We start from the raw sequence: 18,596 nt of genomic DNA, 5'->3' as shown, positions 1-18,596 counted from the left end.
CATCGCAGATGGCAAGCACAGTATTTTTTAATTGACTTAACTTTTTAGAACTTTTATAGTTAAGCCCGAACATTAGCTAATATGTTGCATGGGATTGGTTTGCCATATATTCATTAATTAAAGGTTCATTAAATGTTGAACAGCTATATGAAAGTAAGCTTTCAAATAAAGTTTTCTATTGAATTAATGCCTTCATTTATTCATTACGTAGTCATATCTGGTATTATTATTCTTATTGCTAACACAGAAAATATAACAAAAATTCTTATTAGAAAATTTTTATTTTTTTGAGGTAGCTCCGATGTCTTGGTTTCATCACAAGTAAGTATACACAATTAGAGCTGGTTTTTAAAATCTGATGTCTTATATGTTGGCTGTTTTTAAAAAGGACTGTTGTTATTTATTACTTAAAAAGTGAGACAAGAATATTTTTCTTTTCCTTCATAGTTGATGCTTTCCTTCTACCTTATCAGAAACTTTAATTTGCCTAACATTATTGCTGCATCATGACTGGACTACACTGTCCTCTGCTCTTAATTGCTCATCTGCTTTTCATTACCTGTATCAAACCACACCAGAACCTGTTCTTTGCTATATTACACGAACGATGCGTTTTTAAAGACTTTTTATTCACTTTAATTTGTTTTTTGCTCAACTTAAGAAAAAAATTACATAAACAAACTAGGCATCTTCAGTCATAAATGTTTTACTTGTATTAATTTTGAAATCCTATGAAAGGTAACATTTATAATACCAAATAAAATAGTTACTAGTGTCCTAAGAAGATATTATCATTTTTACAGCCACTGCATGAAGTACTTAATGACTACAATGCTCAAATTTCAATTTGAAAAGTTTAATTTACTTCTCTGGATTGCCATAAACAGTAAATAATAATGCCTGGACCTGTATTTTTAACTCCAAACTTAGAGAATTTTCTACTCTTTCTTTACAAATTTACTCTGTAAGTCATAGATAGTTAGTGTTGGTGCTTTATTATGGTTTTTGTATCTATGAATCTATTTCTATGCACTTCAGAAATGTTCTTACTGTACCTCAAAGAATATTAAAACTGAAACTCGAGTGTTGCAATAGTAAATCCAAAAAATATCTAGGTTTTATTTAAGGGTATCCGTTTCAACATAGAGAAAAGGACGTTTTTAATGTACACTTAAGCGTACATTAATGAAAGCTAGTCCAATATCAAAAATCTTCAGCCTGTATATACTCTATTAAAGAGTGTCATTAGCTTTAATTATTTTGAATATTTACTCTCTTTTGGTTATTAACATTATGAGATAAATATTGTAGCTTTAAAATGATTCTTAAAAACATCAGGTTTATAATATGTATATTTGGTCTGCTAAAAATTCATTCAGCCCACCCCTGTTTATCAATAACACCCCTTAATCCATACCTCCCACTGTTCCTTGTTCCAATAAGCTAAGGCAACACTAGCATCTGCCTGCAGCAAATATGTTCAGAATTCGCTAACAGATTCTGATGAAAACCAAATAAGCAAAGAATACAATGTGAAGATAGAAGTGGTTTAGATTTCTTTTTTGGCTTGCTGCTTCATTCTTGTTAGGCCCCTGCCTGACTCCCATCAGGCTCAGTTCAATTTTATTTAAGCCTCTGGTGTATAGACTGCATTTGTCATCACAGCTGATAAAAGCAGAATTTATATAATTTTACTGATTTTTGCAACCTTTCTACTGAATTCAATTTGAAGTCAAATCTATTACAACATATAAAATATGCAAAGAAATATGGCCTCAAAATACAAATGTATAGCATTTGGTATTAAACATCTTGAGTGAGAATGAGCTGTCTTACTGTGCAGAAGTTGATATTAGTATTGCAAAAATTCATAAGGCATTTGGACTGGGCCAAATTTATGCTCAACACTGCATTTGGGGCTGAAATCTCCCTTTCAGCCTAGAGCCAGCCTTACCTGTGTTTATCATTTGTTTTTTTAATTCTCACTGAAAACAACCACAAGTTTCAAAGATTAGTCTTCCTGAAAATTTTCAAAGCAGATTTTATCATAAAATATTTATTTTTATTCACCGTTGAATGGAAAGCAAATAAACCACATAGTGCTTTTCAAGTAAATGACAAACATGCTGTATTCCAAGAATGTACCTTCTAGATTAGATCCACCGTGTAATCCAAACATTGGCTTACTAATGAGTGATCAAGCTGGTTTCTTTTATACTTCTTATTATTAATGGTTCAACAATGCTATGAAAAACAAAGTAGAAGAAAAATATATTAGATACTGCATTGCGAGTGAATGGTAGAAAATAGAAAAATATGTTGAATAGTTAATGTAGAAAAGAAAAATAATCTTGAAAAAAACATATCAACACTTTTAAGTGGTCGATAATGAGAGTTCTTACATATTTAACTGCAAATTTATTCGACTTTCTATTTTCCTAGGAAATATATTTGAGATACTAGAATTATTACTTCTCTAACAGACATTTTGAGCTGCTTCTATAAAAATTGATGAGTATTAAAATCAAATTGGCTGGCAAACAAAATGTTAAATGTTGTGAAGGCGATCAAACTAACACTTGATTTTTATAATTAGTAAGGCTTGGATTCGAAACAACCCTATTGCCCAAACTACCAAACAATGAGAAATGCTGTTGAAATCCTTCATGATTACTCTTGTTTAATTTTCATTTGTATCTCTAAAAACATCTGAAAAATTGTTGACAATCAAATTTTGAATGTGCCATAGTGTTAGTCAATGCAAATGATATGGTATTAAAAAATCCTATATAAATTTAAGTATTTGTTTTTACTCCTTCCCTTTCTCCCTTACTCTTGGTCTTTCTTTCTCCCTTCCTCTTTTCTCTCTCTCTCTTTCAACCTCTCTTCTTCCTTTCTTCCTTCCTTCCTTGTTCCTTTTCTTTCTTTCCACTTCTTGAAATATGAGATTAAAATGAATATATACTCTATTAATATCAAATTATTTTATGCAATATAAGTTGCGTGGTTAAAATCCTTAGGATAAGATAAAATCTGAAATAACATTTTTAACTTATCATTTTAATTGTTCATCTCTAAAAAATGTTCATATAAAAATAAATATAAATATAGTTGATATATATAAAATATAGTTTTAAAATATATACCAATTCAGAACGAAAATTTGTTATTTTTAAAGGAGGAAATATCTATAGTTTTGTATCTGTGTAGATATTTGCAGATAAATATTGGGAAAAACTTGCAAACTAAGACTTTTTTTAAAACCTTGTTTTTATTGTCACTGCTTGATTTTCAGCTCTCCTACTGTCACCATCCAAGGCCTATCTTCTTTCATCTTGAAGAGATTGCTGTTGCTATGCTCTGTTCTGCACCTCAGATTGAATTTCAGCTATCCCATATCATATTCCATGAGGTCACAACTTCTAGGTGATACATAAGCAATGTGTTGATAGCCAATGTCACATTGGGATAAGGGCAGAAAAAGAAATCACTGAAGTGTTTCTTAAAGATCACCTTTTAAAGGAGATTTTTCCCCTTCACTTTAGCAAGATAATTTATTTAGGATCGGTGTATTTTCTTCTCAAGGTTTCCAGAAAACCAGTCTCAGTCAACTTACCCCCGGTTTTTTCAGTACGTTGTAGACTGAACATCATGATCGTCTTCCTTATGCTCAGCTGAATCCTCTACTGGCTTTGTTTAAGTCAATTTCTTCAGTTGTTCCTCTGAAAACAATGCAATAAATAGCAGCTTTCTGAAGCATGAAAAAGAAAGTCTTTATTTGTGAAAATTGACAAAATTACACAAATTCCCTTAGAAGAAAAAATGTGAGTCATAAGCACGGGAATGAATGCCACCGAATAGAAGAGTACCAAGTTTTAATAGGTAAACTAGATTTTAGTACACAGATGTCTTTTCTTACACAAAACCAGACAATTGCAGGTTTGAGCAGCTTATTATATAGTCATTGCTGCCTCTTCAATAACTCATTTTGATATTTTGTAATTTGCCAAAACGTACCTTTGTGATCCCACAGGCTCTTAACTACTTTGTAATGAGTGTGTATGAACAGATGGAAAATGTTTTCAATTTCAGAGAAAACCACTAATGGATGTCACCAGCTATTAGAAAAGCTCAGGTGGCTTCATTTTCCAAGGAAAGGTATTGTCATAAAACTCTTCATTTTTTAATGAAATGTTTGCTCATTTATATCTAGATGGCAATTTAAGACTTCAAAGTCTTAACAGATTAGAACAATAGTTGGAAATTATTCAGTGCTAAATAGCCTGGAAATCCAGTCTCAAGAATCTCACCTGAAAACAGTAATGCCAACTCAGGTCATTTTATTAGAACAACATGAACTACTATAAAAACGATTTCCCTAAAGAAGTAGATAAAGCAATTTAACTAAAAAGTTAAATGTATGCTTGAGATTTGGTGATGATCCCTTTCCTAAAGAAGAAAGAAGTATGTCTTCTGTCCTCAATTTTCATTCCAAGCAAATGCATCTTCTCAAAGAAAAACACATCAAAAGAATGATTATAACAGAGGTTATTTCCAAAACATAGTCTATCTTACATTCAAAGATATTTACTAATTCTCCAAAATGCAAAGCCATTGGTCTTTTAATTCTCCCCTAAAAACTCATACCAGTTTCTTTTACAATGCTCTTAGTCTAATATCCTGCTAAAGAGACAGGCATACTTCTGGCCTAATTAGTTTATTTTAGGTTATTGTTACTATCTTTTTTATCTAATAAAATTGTGGTCAAAAATAAATGCAACACCATCTGTACAATGATTGATCTAGCATGTGTTTATTTACTTGGGGCTCCAACAACAGGAATTATTTATATGTAAGTTAGGAATAAATGGAGTTAGTACTTACTTCCTAGCAAAAACAGATTCTGTTAATTTTAGGATGGCTATGTCATTCCATTTCTTTCTTTCTTGGGTATGTGTGTTCAGTATGTATTTTGAATGAGCTCTATCCACTTATCATAGAAAATAGGTAAGCAAACACTACCCAAAATGCTGACACTATAGATCACTTTTAGTGACATGCACATCATAATAGATATATCTTAATAAAAGTGCTTTAATACAGAAAAAACTTATAAATCTATAGCTCTAAGGCATATGTTATGTGTACATTGAAGATTGTTTATTTTTTATTTCACTATGGAGATAAACACAGACAGTGGCACTTCTAGTGCTGAATTGCAGAGCAGTGGCAATGTAGCAATGTGGCAATAGAAATGTGCGTAAAAGGAACCACTATTTTTAAAAACGAAATTACTCTAAGGCTATCTGTTTTGTTCTCAATGACCTTTATGCACAGATTCACATATTTAATATAATTCCTTAAACAAGACAAATGACATGTACCTCTTTTGGTTATTTGTTTATTTTTGTTATAGATGCCAGAAAGTTTTCACTTGGGGTTCCAGTCTTAATGTAGTTTTAAGTAGAAATGAATTTATTATTCATAAGATGGCCTTACTCATCTCATAGTATTTTAAATTCATCAAAGAATAGAATATAAAATGGATAGAAAATATTGTCATGAAAAAGACTCAATATTAAACATAAAAGAAAAACTGTTGAAGCAACTTCAAGTTGTCTAATATATGTGTAATTGGAGTCCTTGAAAAAGATGTGAGGCAAGAAGAGTAAAAATAGTGAAAGTAATAGGAGCTAGAATTTTCCCAAATAAAAATAAAACATCCACAGATAATCTCAGCAAACCCCAAGCAAAGAAACATGAAGAAAAACTTCAAGTCACTTTCTGAGTTATTATGTAAAGAGGAGCAAAAATACTAGGGTGCTAGCACATTTCTTGTGAGAAACAATGCAAGTGAGAAGACAATAGAGCTGTGTTCCTCAGCCTTTCCTTTGTTATCACCCTCATCCAGACATTTTAAATAATGTTTTCCTTAATCACTTTCACCTGATTAAATTTCAATACTGAAGATATACTAATACCAGTTTATGTACTGTGCCTCTTTTGAGGGCTAAAAACTACTGTAATGTGATTTTTATCCCCTTTTTCCGAAAATCTATTTTCACTTCCTTGATGATGCCATTGAGGATGCATGCAGTAAACATCTGAATAATGGAGGGGGCTATCCACCAGGAATTCTATACCCAGCAAAATTCTGTCACGAGCGTGTGTGTGAAGAGACCACCAAACAGGCTTTGTGTGAGCAATAAAGCTTTTTAATCACCTGGGTGCAGGTGGGCTAAGTCCAAAAAGAGAGTCAGCGAAGGGAGATGGGGTGGTGCCATTTTATAGGATTTGGGTAGGCGATGGAAAATTACAGTCAAAGGGGGTTGTTCTCTGGTGGGCAGGGGTGGGGGGTCACAAGGTGCTCAGTGGGGGAGCTTCTGAGCCAGGAGAAGGAACTTCACAAGGTAATGTCATCAGGTAAGGCAGGAACTGGCCATTTTCACTTCTTTTGTGATTCTTTAATTGCTTCAGTCCATCTGGATGTATATGTGCAGGTCACAGGGTATATGATGGCTTAGCTTGGGCTCAGAGGCCTGACATTCCTGTCTTCTTATATTAATAAGAAAAATAACATAAAATAGTGTTGAAATATTGGGGCAGTGAAAATTTTGGAGGGGGGTGGTATGGAAAGATAATGGGTGATGTTTCTCAGGGCTGCTTCAAGTGGGATTAGGGGTGGTTTGGGAACCTAGAATGGGAGAGATTAAGTTGAAGGAAGATTTTGTGATAAAGGGTGATATTGTGGGTTTGTTAGAAGGAGGATTTGTTGTACAGAATGATTGGTGATGGACTGGATATGGTTTTGGATGAGTTGCAAAACTAAACAGAAGACACAAGGTCCAAATAGGAGAAGGAGAAAAGCAGGTATTAAAGGACTAAGAATTGGGAGGACCTAGAACATCTAATTAGAGAGTGCCCAAGGGGGTTCAGCATAATTACTTGCTGGGTTAGCAAATTTTTTTGCTCTATCCTTGAGTTATTTATGTTGTCATATACCAGGCCAGATTGATTTAGATAAAAACAACACTTTTGATTTAAAAATATACGGTCTCCTTTTTTTTTTTCTTTTTTTTTTTAGAAGTGAGTAAGTTGAGACCTCTGTGATTTTGAAGGAAAGAGAAATGCAAAGCCAGCAATTGTATGTTAAAGAAGGATTAGAAATGGCTAGGAGAAAGTGAGTGAGATTGATAGTGTGGTGGACATAGCTGGGGAGAGGTAGAGGGTGGCATAAGAATGGGAAGGATAATAAGAGTGAGTATAAAAGTAAAGAATAGGACTTCATCAGGGTTAAAGTATTGGAGGGTGCCCTGCCAGCAAAGATTATTTATTCACTTTAAGAGGGAGTTAAGAGTGGTGGTTTGGGGATAGCACCAGGAGATATCAGCTGTGATGACTTGGAGAAACAGGGTAAACTGGCAGTGTAAACAAGAGCAGGGCATTTATGAGTAGTTGAGAATGGTGAATAGGAGTATGACTAGACAGAAGATAGTAGAGATGACAAGTTTTTGGGGTGAAGTCCAAGTTGGGCTGGTGTCTGGAATGAGACTGGAGCCTAATAAAAAGGAATGTCCCTACAGGAGCTCAAAAGGACTGTACCTGTAACATCCTGAGGACAGGCCCAAATTCTGAAAAGGGCAAGTGGTAAAAGTATTGTCCAGTCCTTTTTAAGTTGGAGGCTGAGCTTGGTGAGGTGTGTTTTTAAAAGACCATTAGTCCATTTTACGTTTCCTGAAGATTGAGGATGGTAAGGGGTATGAAGTTTCCACTGAATACCAAGAGCCTGAGAAACTGCTTGGGTGATTTGACTAATAAAGGCTGGTCCGTTATAGAGGTGGGAAGGCCAAACTGAGGAATTATGTCTGACAGAAGGGAAGAAATGACCGCAGTGGCCTTCTCAGACCCTGTGGGAAAGGCCTCTACCCATCCAGTGAAAGTGTCTACTCAGACCATGAGGTGTTTTAGTTTCCTGACTTGGGGCATGTAAGTAAAGTCAATTTCAGTGGGGAAGTAAGTAGGAGTGACTGATGAGAAGGAGAAAAATTGGCCATGAGGGACAGAAGTTAGAACGCTAGGTGCTTCTTTAGCTACCTTATTAGCATAAGTGTTTCCCTGAGTGATGGGATCTGACGCCGTTTGATGGCCTTTGAAGTGAATGACTCCAGCTTCCTTTGGAAGTAAAGCAGCCTTGAGAAGAGTTCTTATTAGAGGCATTAATGATAGAGGACCTTTGCATAGCGAGGAAACCTTTTTCAGCCCATATGACAGCACGGTGGTGCAGGATATGGGAGGCATATTTAGAGTCAGTATAAATATTGACACATAGTCCCTTTGCAAGAGTGAGGGCTCAAGTTAAGGCAATGAGTTCGGCTTGCCCAGAGGTAGTGGGTGGGGGGGCAGAGCAGTAGCCTCAATGATAGGTGTGGAAGATACTATAGCATAGCCTGCCTTTGCTGGTGAGTGGCGATTAGGCCTGGTGGAAATGCCATCAATAAACCAAGTGTGAACAGCATGAGGAACCAGAAAGGAGGAAATATGGGGAAATGGAATGAATGCCAGGTGGATCAGAGAGATACAGTCATGGGGGTCAGGTGTGGTATCAGGAATAATGTGGGGGCCAGCCTAAAACAGTAAGGTCAAGTTGTTTGCACAGAAAGGCTACAGGGAACGGCCCCAGCTCTTGTGTAAGAATTTTGACCACACAGCCCTGTACTTTGGCTGTGTGTAATAAAAAGGATTGGGATGAATTAGGGAGAGCTAGTGTGGGAGCAGCTTCTAGGGTTGTTTTTTAAGGAATGGAAAGGGGAGTGGGGAAAGGATTTAGGGTCTATGGGGTCAGCTAGGTATCCTTTTGTGAGTTTATATAATGGTTTACTCAGGATCGTAAAACTAGGTATCCAAAGGCAGAAGTATCTAACCGTGCCTAGGAAGGAAATGAGTTGTTGTTTTGTAGAAGAGGTTGAAGTTTAGGAGATTAACCAGACATGATCAGCAGGGAGAGCACGTGTGTTTTTATGAAGAATTATGCTGAGATAGGTAATGGATGAGGAAGAAATTTGGGCTTGACTGAAGTAATGGGGGCTGTCTGTGAAGCCTTGCAGCAGTACAGCCCAGGTAATTTGCTGAGCCTGATGGGTGTCAGGGTCAGTCCAAGTGAAAGTGAAGAGAGGCTGGGATGAAGGGTGCAAAGGCATAGTAAAGAAAGCATGTTTGAGTTCCAGAACAGAATAATGGGTTGTGGAGGGGTTGTGGAGGGAGGTATTGAGGATAGGAGAGTATATGGGTTTGGCACCATGGGGTGGATAGGCAAAATAATTTGGTTGATAAGGTGCAGATCATGAACTAACCTGTAAGGCTTGTCCGGTTTTTGGACAGGTAAAATGAGGGAATTGTAAGGAGAGTTTATAGGCTTTAAAAGTCCATGCTGTAACGGGTGAGTGATAACAGGCTTTAATCCTTTTCAAGTGTGCTGTGGGATGGGATATAGGCATTGAGCAGGGTAAGGGTGATTAGGTTTTAGTGGGATGGTAAGGGGTGCATGATCGGTCACCAAGGAGGGAGTAGAGGTGTCCCATACTTGTGGATTAAGGTGGGGAGATACAAGAGGAGGATGCAAAGGAGGCTTTGAACTGGGGAAAAGGGTAGCAATGAGGTGTGGCTATAGCCCAGGAATAGTCAGGAAAGCAGATAATTTAGTTAAAATGTCTTGGCCTAATAAGGGAACTGGGAAGGTGGGGATAAATAAAAAGGAGTGCATAAAAGAATATTGTCCAAGTTGGCACCAGAGTTGGGGAGTTTTAAGAGGTTTGGAAGCCTGGCCATCAACACCCACAACAGCTATGGAGGCAAGGGCAACACAACTTTGAAAAGAAGGTAATGTAGAGTGGGTAGGCTCCATATTGACTAAGAAGGGGACGGACTTACCTTTCACTGCAAGAGTTACCCAAAGCTTCTGTGATGGTCCAGGAGGCTTCTGAGGCGATTGGGCATCATCAGTCTTCAGCTGCTAAGCTGAGAAGATCTGGGAAGGAGTCAGTCAGAGAGCCTTGGGCCAGAGTTCTAGGGGCTCTGGGAGTGGCTCCCGGGAGAGTTGGACAGTCTGATTTCCAGTGGGGTCCCGCAGAGATGGGACACGGCTTGGGAGGAATCCCAGAATGCAGGCATTCCTTGTCCCAGTGGCAAGATTTCTGGCATTTGAAGCAAGATCCTGAAGGAGGAAGTCCTGTGGGAACGCTTGACTGCTGTGGCTTAGGCATTTTGAATTTCTTGTGTGCTGGAGATGTGGCTAGGGTTTCTCTCACAGTGGAGGCAAGGAATTTCAACTCAGAAATATGTTGCTACTTGGCAGCCTCTACTCTATTATTGTACACCTTGAAGGTGAGGTTAATTAAGTCCTGTTGTGGGGTTTGAGGGCCAGAATCTAATTTTTGGAACTTTATTTAATGTCGGGAGCAGATTGGGTAATAAAATGCATATTGAGAATAAGACAGCTTTCTGACACTTCAGGGCCTAGGGCTGTAAAGCATCATGAACTGGGCTGGGTTTTTATATTTGATGAAAAAGAGCCTAAATGCTAACTGAGTTGGGAGAGGTCAGATAAAGAAAAAGGAGCATTAACCTTGACTATACCTTTAGCTCCAGCCACCTCTTTAAGAGGAAATTTTTGGGCAGGTTGGGGAGGACTAGTCACAGAATGAAACAGTAAGCCAGACAGGGTGTGAGAAAGGAAGGTGATAGAAGGATTATAGGGTGGGGGAGCGGAGGCTGAGGAAGAACTGGAGCCTGATTCAGCCTGGCAGGGAGCGACCTGATGAGGAGCAGTCTGGGGAAGAGGGGAGAGGTCAGATGGATCAGTAGAAAAGGAAGATTGAAAAGACTCAGCGATGCTTGGGATTGGGACTGAGGGGACAGGTGGGAGGGAAAGAAGGAGGATTTGGGACAAGTTGCATTGGAAACAGAGCTATTCGGTAGGCTGAGGCAGGAGAATGGCGTGAACCCGGGAGGCGGAGCTTGCAGTGAGCCGATATCGCGCCACTGCACTCCAGCCTGGGTGGCAGAGCGAGACTTTGTCTCAAAAAAAAAAAAAAAAAAAAAAAATAGATGGCAAACTGGAAAACAGGACTTACAATGAAAGTTCCTTGGTGGTAATTATTCTTTCTTATGCCTATAAATGACTGCTCATGACCTTTAAATCCACTCTGGCTCTTGAACCACCTTTTGAGGCATATTCTCATTTTCATGAAATTTAGCACATGTTTACAGCTCAATAGTTTTCTCGACCTGCTTCCTTCCAGTTAATTTTGGATGTCTAAAGGACTCTTTTCACTTTGTGCTTTCTGTTTCTCTCAGTTCAAGCTGGCAGGCTGCTAAATATTTTAAAACTGTTGGTCTCCTATGAATCTTACTTCTGTTCACTCCATCGTACAAATATTAAAAGATTTCTTTGAAACAAACTGTTTTCTAACTCATATTTCTCCTAAGGAAGAATGCCCTTACACTTTTTAGAAACCCTGTTTTTTTAATTGAGAGAATCTGAGAGTCATAGTTTCTAACATCATTAAAATATTTTTTTGTCTGACTAAAGAGTATTTTCAGGGACCACTTTTGATCTTTCACAGGGTTTTGTGGTCATACTATCGGCTTCAGCTTTAGATCATGTAATTGTATTACTTATCAATTGTTCTATAATGATCTAAAAACAGACACTTGTTATCCCACATAGTTTCTGAGACTCAGAAATCCAATTGTGGCTTAGTTGAGTGGTTTTGTCAGGGTGTCTTGTGAGGTTACAGTTAAGCTATTGGTAGAGTGGTAGTTATTTAAAAAGATGTGAACCATGTACAAGCTTACAACCTTGGAAGTTGGCAGGGGTTTGGTTTCTTTTAGGTCTCTTGCAGCTGGCTTCCCCAGAACGAGTGGTTAAGAGAAGGAGAGAAAATGAGAGAGAGAGAGAGAGAGAGAGCACAAGATGCCATACTGCCTTTTTATGGCCTAGACTTAGAGTCAGAATCCATCATTTATTCATCACACTACTATTTAGAAGTGAATCACTAAGTCCAGCAGACACTCAACACTAGGGCATGGATACCAGGAATTGGGGAACACTGGATGTCATCTTGGAGGCAAGCTATCACAATGAATTTTATCGATTTTGGATTGTTCTTGGGAAATACAACCTCAATATTACTTTCGTTTTATTTTTCTCTTCTCTTTCTGTAACTCCAATTACAGTTACTTTATACTTTTAAATCGTGTCCCATTTACTATCTCCACCCTTCCTCTATGTCCATCACCTTTTTTTGCCTTGTGCTTCAATCTGTATTAATTCTATTGGCTTATATTCTAGTTTAAAAATTTTCTTTCCTGCTATGTCTAATCAGATGCTAAATCTATTTGTCGAATGATAGGTTCAACTATTGCAGTTTCAACTATTGTATTATTTGTTTCAGAATTTACCTTTTGTACTTTTAATTTATTTCTGTTTTGTGTGAAACTCTTTTATCTTTTTTATTTCCTTTAATAAACATGTTAATCCTTGGTATTTAAAGGTTCAATATCCTAATTTTTGGTATTTTGATTCTGTTTCATTGTAGGACAGGTACATTTTATCTACATACTGGATATTGTATACAAATATATACCATATATATTGTATAGTTCTCCTCTCTGGAGAAAGATACCATCATCCAGAGGCTGTATTTTATATATTTATACAAATAATATAAATATATAAATCTATATAAATAAATTTAATATATTCAATTTATTTTAATATTTATATTATATAAATGTATATATTTATATTATTTATACATTATATTATATATACTATATCATATTCCACTAGAATACTGGAATTGTGCCCTCGTCACAAGTTGTAAGACATATTTGCCATTTAAATGCAAATTCTTCCATTTGCAGGAGGGGTGGTATTATTAAGAGAATACCTTAAACAGATGTCTTTTCTTCTTCCTTAAATAATTGAGAAAAATATTTAATAAAGGATAATATATATTATATATTGTATAATATATACTATAGATAATATATATTATATATTGTATAATATATATTATAGATAATATAGTATATATTATTTATATATTTGTATAAATATATAAACTTATATAAATAATTAAAATATAACCTCTGAATGACAGTATCTTTCTCCAGAGATGATTTAATTTTCTTCCAGTAGCTAGAGTATGGGCATACCATCTTGATCTAGGCAATGCTAGTCATTTTTCAGTTTTTCTTTTCTTCCAGAACACTCCTGTGTTTCAGCTGAAATCATGGGCTATCTACTTCGCTTCCTCATATTTGGAAGGCCCTAAACTCCAACTTTTATCTCTCCAGTATAATAAGGCTGCTAATGTTTCTGCTTAGTTTTTAGAAGTTGCTGCAGATTTGATTTCTATAAATCCTGCCCCAAGAATGAGCAATCTTTGGAGTCAAAAATTAAAATAAATTGTGTTCAAAATGTTGGACTTTCTTCTGTATAGTTTCTCTTCCTCTGCCTCTTGGTCCACAAAGTCATAATTTATTTATTAGATCTCAATGCCAATTTTTATCTTCTCAATAGAGTGTGATTATCACAAGGTCTAGATCACTGCTGTATGGCTCTCTTCTTTGCCCATATGCCGTAAATTCCTGGATGCCAAGACAGGGAATAAGGAGAAATTTAACACTCGTATTCAATGCATTTCCTTTCTGTTAGAACCTTTACTTAACCAATACCGACTACTGTGTTTAATTTCTGATGCCTTCAAAATACTGTTTTTGTCTTTTAACAAAATTTTATAGTTGTTACTATTGGGAGATTTCATCTGATACCAGTTATTTCATCTTTGCCAGATTTGGAATTCACTTAGTTCAATGTATTACAATATATAGCTATACTTAATACAGAAATATGTAGTTTCCATTTTTTCTCAAATACATAATCAGTGAAATGTTCAGAGTATGGAAGCCCAGATATGATCATGGTTCTGTAGAATACTAGGAACCAGAGGACAGATATACTTGCTGGGGAGAGCATCATGATACTATCTGGGTAAAGACAGAAGAAAGTTTTTCTGATAGTAGAAAATTAGTTTTGCTGGATCCTGCCACACTAGATGACCTCAAGTCCAACGTTTCTGATACAGTATAAGACCACAAAATAGCAGATTAAAATTTGTTTTCCTTTTTAAAGAAGATTTTGCTTGAAACTACTAAAGCCCAGAAGAAAAATATATTTTATTAGGATTAATGGATAATGTCTGTTGAATGCAGAGTGAAAACTATATTACATTTACTGTTTGAAAAACTTTAGCCAAGAGAGGATGGGATGTGATTTTATTTATAGATTCTTGTTTTGTAGTACTTACAACTTTCTCATAAGTCTCTTTGGGCAATAAAATTGTCTGTGATTGCCTAAAAATCATTTTATTTTTCGTTCTGACATTTTTAAGTAGAAGAAAAATAATAAAATAAAGATATCATTTTATATTCTTTATATAACTTTAAAGAATTCAAGGTAGGATATGTTACAAAATGGAAAATACACTTTAAGAAAATGTCACATATTTATAACTTTTGCACTCAAGATCTGATTTTCTTTTCAAATAATTATTCTGTCAATTTATTTTTAATTGGTTATGAAACTTGGAATTTATTGGCACACTTAACTGAAGCTCTAGTCCTTTTCTACCAAATTTAGAACAAAATCTGAATATATTACCATATCCTACAAAGCCATGTATTCTGACTTCTCATTACTCAGATGAAAGGATAAACTTTCCATCCTGATCTTCTAACTCTACTTTTGCTCACTTCTTCTGAACCACTGTAATTGTACTGTTCTTTCAAATTGTCAAGTTCTTCCCATCTAGTGGGGTTTGCCCTGGACCCCTACAGTTGAAATGCTCTTCTCCCAGATTTTAAAATTGTTCTCTCTCATTTCACTTATGTCTTGCCTCAATTTGTATATTTTCAGAGTTGCCTTCCCTCATCATTCTACCCAAATAAATAGGATTACCATCTCTGGCCCTGTCATTGTTTATCCCCTCCTCTCAGCTGGCTATTTCTAATAGCCTCTGATACTATAAATTTTAAATTTTACTTGTATAATATCAAGTTATCCCGCTGTAATGTAAATCCCATTAAGAGCTGCATTATTAGTGCAAATATTAGTGCCTAAAATACATTAAGTAGTTGATAGTTATTATTGAATAAAGGAATCCAAGCTCCTCTTGCACACATTTATAAGCAGAAAAAGACACAAACATAACAAGTATATACTCAAGTATATAACAAGTATATATATTTATAGTTACAAATAACATTATTTATACAATAATCTGGCAAAGATTTCATGTTTCCATTGATTTTTTGCTCATACCTTTCTTGAGAAACAAACTAATTTTTAGAGATAGACACTCTGGCCTAAGAATTAAGTATAAGTAATCTAGTGAACCTACATAGCTCGTAGTCAGATATGTGTTCCCTGGAGGGTGAGAGACATGGATTCAAATCCTGGGTTTGCCTTTTATAACTCCTGTGCTATTGTACAAGTTCCTCTGTACACCTCAGTTTATCATGTATACAATTGAAATGATAATAATTGTACATACTTCATGGGATATGATGAACTATATTCATGGCCTGAAACAAAATAACTAACTAATAAAATTTGGCTCTTATTTCTAAGAGTTCTTGATTCATGAGATACAGGCTATGAATTACTTCTGAAGTCTCTGAAACTCAGTTTCCTCATTTATAAAATTTACATTTTCATTTACATTTACAACATTTTCAAATGTATTTCTCTTTGGTGGTAGAGAATAGTTAGTGGTTGCCTTCACCATGTAGAGTCTCCCAATACTGAAAAACAATTACTAGGATTCTACTCTGTCTTCTTTTTTCCCAAAGCAAGTAAACAATCTCAAGACTCTTTGTAACTTCAGGATTAACGTTTTTCATTTTATTCCCATGAGAGACCACCTCCTGAACAGCACAAGACCTGACTCTGCTGTTATTAATGAACATTTTCAAACATGCAACTCTAAGATTACTATATCTTTTCCTTGTCATGTCGATGCACCAAGGTTAGTGGAAACCAGCTACTTTTTCATTGATCTTATTCTACCATGGTGCATATGGAGCCAGCAAAGTTGGTATCTCTGAATTTTCACCATATTATCTATGTTCTTAGGTCAGACTGAAATCCAATAGGAGGTTTTCAAATTAAGAAAAAAAAAAAAGAAAGAAAAAAATAAATTAGCAAACAAAACCAACTTAAACTAATTCAAGTAAGAGATTTTTTTGGCTCATCTGACAATAAAGCAGGCCGTACTGGATCCAGTAATTCACACAATTCCTCCTAACTCTTTGTGTCTCTGTCTCTCTATTCTACTTTTAATGGTCTCATTTTCTATATTTCTATAGCAGAATTCCACATTCTCCCGTTAGAATAAAAAGCACTAGAGCAGATTCAGACCACATATTTTACACTTACAATCCAGGAGACATAGCATGTATCTCCTTCTATCCCTTTGTGTCTTGGGCTTTACTCTTTCTATTGACTTGAATCAATTTTCAGTGTCCAGGGAAGTTCACATCAGGCAATCAATCCCACTCAAGTCGTGGAGCCAAGAACGGGTTTGGAGTATACACATCAACATAAGATCAAAAAAAGTATTGATGTAAGAAAGAAAATTGGAATTGAGGAGACAATCAACAGCTGTTTACCACCTTGTTTCAAGTGCATGCTTTTACCTTGAGAAAGCCTATCTGATAAATATCACCGGAATACACTTGTAGTAAAACAAAGTCAGGTTTATTTACTCTTTGCAGCAAGGAGGAACGCTCAAGGAAAAATGGAGGCAGATGACTGGAAGGGATTTGAAAGGGACTTTTAACAGAACTGTGTTTGTGCCTAATAACTGTTTCTAAGGAGAAACTTGGAGATGCAAGAACAGCTCTGGTTGTTTATCACAGTAGTCTTATTCAGAAGGCAGGAGAAACAAAGCAGGGCTGAGGAAATCATTGATAAGGAAGCAGTCATTGCTCAAACTATGTGGTCTTGGCAATGTCTCCTTGGAAACGTTATTTGTTTGTGTTAGGAATGTTCTTTGTTTTTGTTAGAAATGCCATTGTCTGATTGCTAGCAGCACTGAGCAGCAGAATTAGAATTGTGTTTCTTTAACTACAAAGTTAAGATAAATGAGAAGTGCTGTGGAAACAAACAAACACAATCCTTTTATATGAAGAACCTAGGTTGAGATAGTTAGGAAATTGAGGCTGCTCTGTATGTCACAGTGATTCAGATGGTTCAGATCCTTTAAGCAAGGGCAGAATATTCCATTCTCACTAGTATGACTTCAAACAGTGAAGTTTCTCATATCCTAGGATTTTAGTCAACAAGGTTTCTCAGCACTGTGTGTTTGAATTTAATTAATAAAAAAAGTGTTTACATATTCAAAATACATAACTGCTACACTTTTACTTGGGGATTTTATTTTAATTTTTATAAAGAAAAAAGTGACTTTTCTAGTAAGAAAAAAATTGTTAAATATTATATAGTTATTTTCATAATAAGCAAAGAAAAAATCATGCCAAAAATAAACAATGATGCTGGTCAATATTATTGAGTATCTGTCCTCCAAATTACCCATGTAGGCCCTTGAATAACTTCTTAGACATCTATGGCAAAAAAGTGGCTTATTATTTTTGTTCCATTTTGTTTTATTTATTTTTGTTTTTTTATAGTTTTAGATCCAAAAAATTACTTTAAGAAATTTTTTTGGTCCAATAATTTTTCAGGTAAGAAACTGGAGATGCATATTGCTAAAAAAAAAAAAAAAAAAACCAAAAAAAAAAACTTGCTTGTGTTCATAAGCCAGTTAGTGCTGATGCTGGCCATAAAACACCAATACTGCACTCTTTCTGCCACACTGCACTGTTACCATCTAAGTACCAGCCACTAGAAAAGACCTGTGCAGAAAAGTGCATGCTGCATTGCTATAGTTGTAAGAACCTATCAAAAATGAGTTCCTTCCTTTAAATAATCCATTGATAATCCAATACAAAAGGTCTTTCTCTTAAATAGTCCATCATCTTCTTCCACATGTCTGCTATTGTTGTGCCAGTTATCTAAACAATGTAACTATTGATAAAGTCATTTCAGGTGCCATTGGAAAACACACTCTTCATGATTTTAGTAGAAAAATATTAGCTATAGGTTTTGCTATCTGATAATTCTAAATTTTTTAGTTTAATATAGACAAATATGAAAATTTTTCCGTTTTTGGGTACTTAAAATTCCTTTAGTATTTGAATTTGAGGAGATAAGCCTTGGGAAATCATTTTTATTGCAGAGGGTCAGGTGCTTTCTCTCTTTCTCCACATAAATGGGTAAATAAATGAATTAATTATATTTATTTATTAAGCAGACATATACATAAAATTATATAAATACATTATATATAATAAATTATATATAATGCATTTATACGATATTTATTTTATAGATAAATTAAGCAGGTATACACACAGAATTGAGTTTCTGTGATAGATATTGAGTAAAGTCATATTTATTTTGAATTTTATAA

This window comes from Pan paniscus, chromosome 3 (assembly GCF_029289425.2).
Source record: "Pan paniscus chromosome 3, NHGRI_mPanPan1-v2.0_pri, whole genome shotgun sequence".
Taxonomy (NCBI): Eukaryota; Metazoa; Chordata; class Mammalia; order Primates; family Hominidae; genus Pan; species Pan paniscus.
The sequence above is the reverse complement of the archived record's forward strand: the minus strand, read 5'-3'. Positions refer to the sequence as shown.